General features: G+C 49.9%; 29 non-coding genes across 29 annotated transcripts; all 29 read left to right on the forward strand.

The window, feature by feature from the left end:
- Positions 1-13: 13 nt before the first annotated feature.
- Positions 14-85, forward strand: trnap-agg (transfer RNA proline (anticodon AGG)). Its single transcript has one exon. It is a non-coding gene; the product is annotated as a tRNA-Pro (tRNA).
- Positions 86-275: 190 nt separating this feature from the next.
- Positions 276-347, forward strand: trnap-cgg (transfer RNA proline (anticodon CGG)). Its single transcript has one exon. It is a non-coding gene; the product is annotated as a tRNA-Pro (tRNA).
- Positions 348-522: 175 nt separating this feature from the next.
- trnap-ugg (transfer RNA proline (anticodon UGG)) lies at positions 523-594 on the forward strand. Its single transcript has one exon. It is a non-coding gene; the product is annotated as a tRNA-Pro (tRNA).
- Positions 595-885: 291 nt separating this feature from the next.
- Positions 886-957, forward strand: trnap-agg (transfer RNA proline (anticodon AGG)). Its single transcript has one exon. It is a non-coding gene; the product is annotated as a tRNA-Pro (tRNA).
- A 161-nt stretch (positions 958-1,118) lies between these two features.
- On the forward strand, positions 1,119-1,190 carry trnap-agg (transfer RNA proline (anticodon AGG)). The gene has a single exon. It is a non-coding gene; the product is annotated as a tRNA-Pro (tRNA).
- Positions 1,191-1,380: 190 nt separating this feature from the next.
- trnap-cgg (transfer RNA proline (anticodon CGG)) lies at positions 1,381-1,452 on the forward strand. Its single transcript has one exon. It is a non-coding gene; the product is annotated as a tRNA-Pro (tRNA).
- A 175-nt stretch (positions 1,453-1,627) lies between these two features.
- Positions 1,628-1,699, forward strand: trnap-ugg (transfer RNA proline (anticodon UGG)). The gene has a single exon. It is a non-coding gene; the product is annotated as a tRNA-Pro (tRNA).
- A 291-nt stretch (positions 1,700-1,990) lies between these two features.
- On the forward strand, positions 1,991-2,062 carry trnap-agg (transfer RNA proline (anticodon AGG)). Its single transcript has one exon. It is a non-coding gene; the product is annotated as a tRNA-Pro (tRNA).
- A 161-nt stretch (positions 2,063-2,223) lies between these two features.
- trnap-agg (transfer RNA proline (anticodon AGG)) lies at positions 2,224-2,295 on the forward strand. Its single transcript has one exon. It is a non-coding gene; the product is annotated as a tRNA-Pro (tRNA).
- A 190-nt stretch (positions 2,296-2,485) lies between these two features.
- trnap-cgg (transfer RNA proline (anticodon CGG)) lies at positions 2,486-2,557 on the forward strand. The gene has a single exon. It is a non-coding gene; the product is annotated as a tRNA-Pro (tRNA).
- A 175-nt stretch (positions 2,558-2,732) lies between these two features.
- trnap-ugg (transfer RNA proline (anticodon UGG)) lies at positions 2,733-2,804 on the forward strand. The gene has a single exon. It is a non-coding gene; the product is annotated as a tRNA-Pro (tRNA).
- Positions 2,805-2,916: 112 nt separating this feature from the next.
- Positions 2,917-2,988, forward strand: trnap-ugg (transfer RNA proline (anticodon UGG)). Its single transcript has one exon. It is a non-coding gene; the product is annotated as a tRNA-Pro (tRNA).
- A 107-nt stretch (positions 2,989-3,095) lies between these two features.
- trnap-agg (transfer RNA proline (anticodon AGG)) lies at positions 3,096-3,167 on the forward strand. The gene has a single exon. It is a non-coding gene; the product is annotated as a tRNA-Pro (tRNA).
- Positions 3,168-3,328: 161 nt separating this feature from the next.
- trnap-agg (transfer RNA proline (anticodon AGG)) lies at positions 3,329-3,400 on the forward strand. The gene has a single exon. It is a non-coding gene; the product is annotated as a tRNA-Pro (tRNA).
- A 190-nt stretch (positions 3,401-3,590) lies between these two features.
- trnap-cgg (transfer RNA proline (anticodon CGG)) lies at positions 3,591-3,662 on the forward strand. Its single transcript has one exon. It is a non-coding gene; the product is annotated as a tRNA-Pro (tRNA).
- A 175-nt stretch (positions 3,663-3,837) lies between these two features.
- Positions 3,838-3,909, forward strand: trnap-ugg (transfer RNA proline (anticodon UGG)). Its single transcript has one exon. It is a non-coding gene; the product is annotated as a tRNA-Pro (tRNA).
- Positions 3,910-4,200: 291 nt separating this feature from the next.
- On the forward strand, positions 4,201-4,272 carry trnap-agg (transfer RNA proline (anticodon AGG)). The gene has a single exon. It is a non-coding gene; the product is annotated as a tRNA-Pro (tRNA).
- Positions 4,273-4,433: 161 nt separating this feature from the next.
- trnap-agg (transfer RNA proline (anticodon AGG)) lies at positions 4,434-4,505 on the forward strand. The gene has a single exon. It is a non-coding gene; the product is annotated as a tRNA-Pro (tRNA).
- Positions 4,506-4,695: 190 nt separating this feature from the next.
- trnap-cgg (transfer RNA proline (anticodon CGG)) lies at positions 4,696-4,767 on the forward strand. Its single transcript has one exon. It is a non-coding gene; the product is annotated as a tRNA-Pro (tRNA).
- A 175-nt stretch (positions 4,768-4,942) lies between these two features.
- trnap-ugg (transfer RNA proline (anticodon UGG)) lies at positions 4,943-5,014 on the forward strand. The gene has a single exon. It is a non-coding gene; the product is annotated as a tRNA-Pro (tRNA).
- A 112-nt stretch (positions 5,015-5,126) lies between these two features.
- On the forward strand, positions 5,127-5,198 carry trnap-ugg (transfer RNA proline (anticodon UGG)). Its single transcript has one exon. It is a non-coding gene; the product is annotated as a tRNA-Pro (tRNA).
- A 107-nt stretch (positions 5,199-5,305) lies between these two features.
- Positions 5,306-5,377, forward strand: trnap-agg (transfer RNA proline (anticodon AGG)). The gene has a single exon. It is a non-coding gene; the product is annotated as a tRNA-Pro (tRNA).
- Positions 5,378-5,538: 161 nt separating this feature from the next.
- trnap-agg (transfer RNA proline (anticodon AGG)) lies at positions 5,539-5,610 on the forward strand. Its single transcript has one exon. It is a non-coding gene; the product is annotated as a tRNA-Pro (tRNA).
- Positions 5,611-5,800: 190 nt separating this feature from the next.
- Positions 5,801-5,872, forward strand: trnap-cgg (transfer RNA proline (anticodon CGG)). Its single transcript has one exon. It is a non-coding gene; the product is annotated as a tRNA-Pro (tRNA).
- Positions 5,873-6,047: 175 nt separating this feature from the next.
- Positions 6,048-6,119, forward strand: trnap-ugg (transfer RNA proline (anticodon UGG)). The gene has a single exon. It is a non-coding gene; the product is annotated as a tRNA-Pro (tRNA).
- Positions 6,120-6,643: 524 nt separating this feature from the next.
- On the forward strand, positions 6,644-6,715 carry trnap-agg (transfer RNA proline (anticodon AGG)). Its single transcript has one exon. It is a non-coding gene; the product is annotated as a tRNA-Pro (tRNA).
- Positions 6,716-6,905: 190 nt separating this feature from the next.
- trnal-cag (transfer RNA leucine (anticodon CAG)) lies at positions 6,906-6,977 on the forward strand. Its single transcript has one exon. It is a non-coding gene; the product is annotated as a tRNA-Leu (tRNA).
- Positions 6,978-7,152: 175 nt separating this feature from the next.
- On the forward strand, positions 7,153-7,224 carry trnap-ugg (transfer RNA proline (anticodon UGG)). The gene has a single exon. It is a non-coding gene; the product is annotated as a tRNA-Pro (tRNA).
- Positions 7,225-7,336: 112 nt separating this feature from the next.
- trnap-ugg (transfer RNA proline (anticodon UGG)) lies at positions 7,337-7,408 on the forward strand. The gene has a single exon. It is a non-coding gene; the product is annotated as a tRNA-Pro (tRNA).
- The last annotated feature ends 92 nt before the right edge of the window (positions 7,409-7,500 follow it).

The raw sequence follows: 7,500 nt of genomic DNA on the forward strand, positions 1-7,500 counted from the left end.
ATTTGAGCAAGCTGGCTCGTTGGTCTAGGGGTATGATTCTCGCTTAGGGTGCGAGAGGTCCCGGGTTCAAATCCCGGACGAGCCCTTTATTCTGTGAAACTCTGCATCGTTTGGTTCTACCGGCCACCGGTCAACTGCTGCACTTAGTTACCCAGGACTTACTTTCGGAAATGTTGATGCACAGTGGAACGCAGCTGAAATGACCGTATTTTCTGCAGACCACTCTAAAACGTTGGTGTGAGGAAAGGCGCTGAATAAATGGCATCCTTGGCCCAAGCTCGTTGGTCTAGGGGTATGATTCTCGCTTCGGGTGCGAGAGGTCCCGGGTTCAACTCCCGGACGAGCCCTTCTTTCACAAAGAATTGCCAGACTTTACAGAAAAAAATCCACTCTAACGAAATAAACGACGACCACCCTCTGTTGTTAGCCATTGCAGGAAAAGAGCCCATTCTGGAAAACTTTTTTGACTTACTCAGGAATGCAAGGGGTCCACACAAAATAAAACCCATTGCAGCACTCAGCGGCTCGTTGGTCTAGGGGTATGATTCTCGCTTTGGGTGCGAGAGGTCCCGGGTTCAAATCCCGGACGAGCCCGTTTGTGCTTTCTCCCCAATTTATTGTGGGCCTCACCGCCAAACGCTTCTGTCCTGTAGAGAATTAGCCTCGGTTGGATGTTCCTTTTCACCCCACAAAACTGTTCAATTGCGGCTCGTTGGTCTAGGGGTATGATTCTCGCTTTGGGTGCGAGAGGTCCCGGGTTCAAATCCCAGACGAGCCCGTAAGCTAGACAGGTAAACTCTTTTGAAATGTGTCCTTTTTCAAGTCCCGTCAGTGGTGGAGAAAATTGCACGGTTTTTTTTTTCAGCTGAAGTCACGCTCTGTCGGGGCTCGTTGGTCTAGGGGTATGATTCTCGCTTAGGGTGCGAGAGGTCCCGGGTTCAAATCCCGGACGAGCCCGTCGCCAAGCAAGCTTTTGTCAGTATCATGAGATTGTGTGAGCACTGTCTCACCTTTGATGTACAGCATAGCTTAGCTGCAGCTCAACACCACCACAGCTACCTTTCCTTTCAGCTAAATATTGATGCACAAGATGCTCGACATAAGCATTTGAGCAAGCTGGCTCGTTGGTCTAGGGGTATGATTCTCGCTTAGGGTGCGAGAGGTCCCGGGTTCAAATCCCGGACGAGCCCTTTATTCTGTGAAACTCTGCATCGTTTGGTTCTACCGGCCACCGGTCAACTGCTGCACTTAGTTACCCAGGACTTACTTTCGGAAATGTTGATGCACAGTGGAACGCAGCTGAAATGACCGTATTTTCTGCGGACCACTCTAAAACGTTGGTGTGAGGAAAGGCGCTGAATAAATGGCATCCTTGGCCCAGGCTCGTTGGTCTAGGGGTATGATTCTCGCTTCGGGTGCGAGAGGTCCCGGGTTCAACTCCCGGACGAGCCCTTCTTTCACAAAGAAATGCCAGACTTTACAGAAAAAAATCCACTCTAACGAAATAAACGACGACCACCCTCTGTTGTTAGCCATTGCAGGAAAAGAGCCCATTCTGGAAAACTTTTTTGACTTACTCAGGAATGCAAGGGGTCCACACAAAATAAAACCCATTGCAGCACTCAGCGGCTCGTTGGTCTAGGGGTATGATTCTCGCTTTGGGTGCGAGAGGTCCCGGGTTCAAATCCCGGACGAGCCCGTTTGTGCTTTCTCCCCAATTTATTGTGGGCCTCACCGCCAAACGCTTGTGTCCTGTAGAGAATTAGCCTCGGTTGGATGTTCCTTTTCACCCCACAAAACTGTTCAATTGCGGCTCGTTGGTCTAGGGGTACGATTCTCGCTTTGGGTGCGAGAGGTCCCGGGTTCAAATCCCGGACGAGCCCGTAAGCTAGACAGGTAAACTCTTTTGAAATGTGTCCTTTTTCAAGTCCCGTCAGTGGTGGAGAAAATTGCACGGTTTTTTTTTTCAGCTGAAGTCAAACTCTGTCGGGGCTCGTTGGTCTAGGGGTATGATTCTCGCTTAGGGTGCGAGAGGTCCCGGGTTCAAATCCCGGACGAGCCCGTCGCCAAGCAAGCTTTTGTCAGTATCATGAGATTGTGTGAGCACTGTCTCACCTTTGATGTACAGCATAGCTTAGCTGCAGCTCAACACCACCACAGCTACCTTTCCTTTCAGCTAAATATTGATGCACAAGATGCTCGACATAAGCATTTGAGCAAGCTGGCTCGTTGGTCTAGGGGTATGATTCTCGCTTAGGGTGCGAGAGGTCCCGGGTTCAAATCCCGGACGAGCCCTTTATTCTGTGAAACTCTGCATCGTTTGGTTCTACCGGCCACCGGTCAACTGCTGCACTTAGTTACCCAGGACTTACTTTCGGAAATGTTGATGCACAGTGGAACGCAGCTGAAATGACCGTATTTTCTGCAGACCACTCTAAAACGTTGGTTTGAGGAAAGGCGCTGAATAAATGGCATCCTTGGCCCAAGCTCGTTGGTCTAGGGGTATGATTCTCGCTTCGGGTGCGAGAGGTCCCGGGTTCAACTCCCGGACGAGCCCTTCTTTCACAAAGAATTGCCAGACTTTACAGAAAAAAATCCACTCTAACGAAATAAACGACGACCACCCTCTGTTGTTAGCCATTGCAGGAAAAGAGCCCATTCTGGAAAACTTTTTTGACTTACTCAGGAATGCAAGGGGTCCACACAAAATAAAACCCATTGCAGCACTCAGCGGCTCGTTGGTCTAGGGGTATGATTCTCGCTTTGGGTGCGAGAGGTCCCGGGTTCAAATCCCGGACGAGCCCGTTTGTGCTTTCTCCCCAATTTATTGTGGGCCTCACCGCCAAACGCTTGTGTCCTGTAGAGAATTAGCCTCGGTTGGATGTTCCTTTTCACCCCACAAAACTGTTCAATTGCGGCTCGTTGGTCTAGGGGTATGATTCTCGCTTTGGGTGCGAGAGGTCCCGGGTTCAAATCCCGGACGAGCCCGTAAGCTAGACAGGTAAACTCTTTTGAAATGTGTCCTTTTTCAAGTCCCGTCAGTGGTGGAGAAAATTGCACGTTTTTTTTTTTCAGCTGAAGTCAAACTCTGTCGGGGCTCGTTGGTCTAGGGGTATGATTCTCGCTTAGGGTGCGAGAGGTCCCGGGTTCAAATCCCGGACGAGCCCGTCGCCAAGCAAGCTTTTGTCAGTATCATGAGATTGTGTGAGCACTGTCTCACCTTTGATGTACAGCATAGCTTAGCTGCAGCTCAACACCACCACAGCTACCTTTCCTTTCAGCTAAATATTGATGCACAAGATGCTCGACATAAGCATTTGAGCAAGCTGGCTCGTTGGTCTAGGGGTATGATTCTCGCTTAGGGTGCGAGAGGTCCCGGGTTCAAATCCCGGACGAGCCCTTTATTCTGTGAAACTCTGCATCGTTTGGTTCTACCGGCCACCGGTCAACTGCTGCACTTAGTTACCCAGGACTTACTTTCGGAAATGTTGATGCACAGTGGAACGCAGCTGAAATGACCGTATTTTCTGCAGACCACTCTAAAACGTTGGTGTGAGGAAAGGCGCTGAATAAATGGCATCCTTGGCCCAAGCTCGTTGGTCTAGGGGTATGATTCTCGCTTCGGGTGCGAGAGGTCCCGGGTTCAACTCCCGGACGAGCCCTTCTTTCACAAAGAATTGCCAGACTTTACAGAAAAAAATCCACTCTAACGAAATAAACGACGACCACCCTCTGTTGTTAGCCATTGCAGGAAAAGAGCCCATTCTGGAAAACTTTTTTGACTTACTCAGGAATGCAAGGGTTCCACACAAAATAAAACCCATTGCAGCACTCAGCGGCTCGTTGGTCTAGGGGTATGATTCTCGCTTTGGGTGCGAGAGGTCCCGGGTTCAAATCCCGGACGAGCCCGTTTGTGCTTTCTCCCCAATTTATTGTGGGCCTCACCGCCAAACGCTTCTGTCCTGTAGAGAATTAGCCTCGGTTGGATGTTCCTTTTCACCCCACAAAACTGTTCAATTGCGGCTCGTTGGTCTAGGGGTATGATTCTCGCTTTGGGTGCGAGAGGTCCCGGGTTCAAATCCCAGACGAGCCCGTAAGCTAGACAGGTAAACTCTTTTGAAATGTGTCCTTTTTCAAGTCCCGTCAGTGGTGGAGAAAATTGCACGGTTTTTTTTTTCAGCTGAAGTCACGCTCTGTCGGGGCTCGTTGGTCTAGGGGTATGATTCTCGCTTAGGGTGCGAGAGGTCCCGGGTTCAAATCCCGGACGAGCCCGTCGCCAAGCAAGCTTTTGTCAGTATCATGAGATTGTGTGAGCACTGTCTCACCTTTGATGTACAGCATAGCTTAGCTGCAGCTCAACACCACCACAGCTACCTTTCCTTTCAGCTAAATATTGATGCACAAGATGCTCGACATAAGCATTTGAGCAAGCTGGCTCGTTGGTCTAGGGGTATGATTCTCGCTTAGGGTGCGAGAGGTCCCGGGTTCAAATCCCGGACGAGCCCTTTATTCTGTGAAACTCTGCATCGTTTGGTTCTACCGGCCACCGGTCAACTGCTGCACTTAGTTACCCAGGACTTACTTTCGGAAATGTTGATGCACAGTGGAACGCAGCTGAAATGACCGTATTTTCTGCGGACCACTCTAAAACGTTGGTGTGAGGAAAGGCGCTGAATAAATGGCATCCTTGGCCCAGGCTCGTTGGTCTAGGGGTATGATTCTCGCTTCGGGTGCGAGAGGTCCCGGGTTCAACTCCCGGACGAGCCCTTCTTTCACAAAGAAATGCCAGACTTTACAGAAAAAAATCCACTCTAACGAAATAAACGACGACCACCCTCTGTTGTTAGCCATTGCAGGAAAAGAGCCCATTCTGGAAAACTTTTTTGACTTACTCAGGAATGCAAGGGGTCCACACAAAATAAAACCCATTGCAACACTCAGCGGCTCGTTGGTCTAGGGGTATGATTCTCGCTTTGGGTGCGAGAGGTCCCGGGTTCAAATCCCGGACGAGCCCGTTTGTGCTTTCTCCCCAATTTATTGTGGGCCTCACCGCCAAACGCTTGTGTCCTGTAGAGAATTAGCCTCGGTTGGATGTTCCTTTTCACCCCACAAAACTGTTCAATTGCGGCTCGTTGGTCTAGGGGTATGATTCTCGCTTTGGGTGCGAGAGGTCCCGGGTTCAAATCCCGGACGAGCCCGTAAGCTAGACAGGTAAACTCTTTTGAAATGTGTCCTTTTTCAAGTCCCGTCAGTGGTGGAGAAAATTGCACGGTTTTTTTTTTCAGCTGAAGTCAAACTCTGTCGGGGCTCGTTGGTCTAGGGGTATGATTCTCGCTTAGGGTGCGAGAGGTCCCGGGTTCAAATCCCGGACGAGCCCGTCGCCAAGCAAGCTTTTGTCAGTATCATGAGATTGTGTGAGCACTGTCTCACCTTTGATGTACAGCATAGCTTAGCTGCAGCTCAACACCACCACAGCTACCTTTCCTTTCAGCTAAATATTGATGCACAAGATGCTCGACATAAGCATTTGAGCAAGCTGGCTCGTTGGTCTAGGGGTATGATTCTCGCTTAGGGTGCGAGAGGTCCCGGGTTCAAATCCCGGACGAGCCCTTTATTCTGTGAAACTCTGCATCGTTTGGTTCTACCGGCCACCGGTCAACTGCTGCACTTAGTTACCCAGGACTTACTTTCGGAAATGTTGATGCACAGTGGAACGCAGCTGAAATGACCGTATTTTCTGCAGACCACTCTAAAACGTTGGTGTGAGGAAAGGCGCTGAATAAATGGCATCCTTGGCCCAAGCTCGTTGGTCTAGGGGTATGATTCTCGCTTCGGGTGCGAGAGGTCCCGGGTTCAACTCCCGGACGAGCCCTTCTTTCACAAAGAATTGCCAGACTTTACAGAAAAAAATCCACTCTAACGAAATAAACGACGACCACCCTCTGTTGTTAGCCATTGCAGGAAAAGAGCCCATTCTGGAAAACTTTTTTGACTTACTCAGGAATGCAAGGGGTCCACACAAAATAAAACCCATTGCAGCACTCAGCGGCTCGTTGGTCTAGGGGTATGATTCTCGCTTTGGGTGCGAGAGGTCCCGGGTTCAAATCCCGGACGAGCCCGTTTGTGCTTTCTCCCCAATTTATTGTGGGCCTCACCGCCAAACGCTTCTGTCCTGTAGAGAATTAGCCTCGGTTGGATGTTCCTTTTCACCCCACAAAACTGTTCAATTGCGGCTCGTTGGTCTAGGGGTATGATTCTCGCTTTGGGTGCGAGAGGTCCCGGGTTCAAATCCCAGACGAGCCCGTAAGCTAGACAGGTAAACTCTTTTGAAATGTGTCCTTTTTCAAGTCCCGTCAGTGGTGGAGAAAATTGCACGGTTTTTTTTTTCAGCTGAAGTCACACTCTGTCGGTGCTCGTTGGTCTAGGGGTATGATTCTCACTTAGGGTGCGAGAGGTCCCGGGTTCAAATCCCGGACGAGCCCGTCGCCAAGCAAGCTTTTGTCAGTATCATGAGATTGTGTGAGCACTGTCTCACCTTTGATGTACAGCATAGCTTAGCTGCAGCTCAACACCACCACAGCTACCTTTCCTTTCAGCTAAATATTGATGCACAAGATGCTCGACATAAGCATTTGAGCAAGCTGGCTCGTTGGTCTAGGGGTATGATTCTCGCTTAGGGTGCGAGAGGTCCCGGGTTCAAATCCCGGACGAGCCCTTTATTCTGTGAAACTCTGCATCGTTTGGTTCTACCGGCCACCGGTCAACTGCTGCACTTAGTTACCCAGGACTTACTTTCGGAAATGTTGATGCACAGTGGAACGCAGCTGAAATGACCGTCTTTTCTGCAGACCACTCTAAAACGTTGGTGTGAGGAAAGGCGCTGAATAAATGGCATCCTTGGCCCAGGCTTGTTGGTCTAGGGGTATGATTCTCACTTCAGGTGCGAGAGGTCCCGGGTTCAACTCCCGGACGAGCCCTTCTTTCACAAAGAAATGCCAGACTTTACAGAAAAAAATTCACTCTAACGAAATAAACGACGACCACCCTCTGTTGTTAGCCATTGCAGGAAAAGAGCCCATTCTGGAAAACTTTTTTGACTTACTCAGGAATGCAAGGGGTCCACACAAAATAAAACCCATTGCAGCACTCAGCGGCTCGTTGGTCTAGGGGTATGATTCTCGCTTTGGGTGCGAGAGGTCCCGGGTTCAAATCCCGGACGAGCCCGTTTGTGCTTTCTCCCCAATTTATTGTGGGCCTCACCGCCAAACGCTTGTGTCCTGTAGAGAATTAGCCTCGGTTGGATGTTCCTTTTCACCCCACAAAACTGTTCAATTGCGGCTCGTTGGTCTAGGGGTATGATTCTCGCTTTGGGTGCGAGAGGTCCCGGGTTCAAATCCCGGACGAGCCCGTAAGCTAGACAGGTAAACTCTTTTGAAATGTGTCCTTTTTCAAGTCCCGTCAGTGGTGGAGAAAATTGCACGGTTTTTTTTTTCAGCTGAA

The sequence above is a fragment of the Sardina pilchardus genome, chromosome 8, assembly GCF_963854185.1.
Source record: "Sardina pilchardus chromosome 8, fSarPil1.1, whole genome shotgun sequence".
Taxonomy (NCBI): domain Eukaryota; kingdom Metazoa; phylum Chordata; class Actinopteri; order Clupeiformes; family Clupeidae; genus Sardina; species Sardina pilchardus.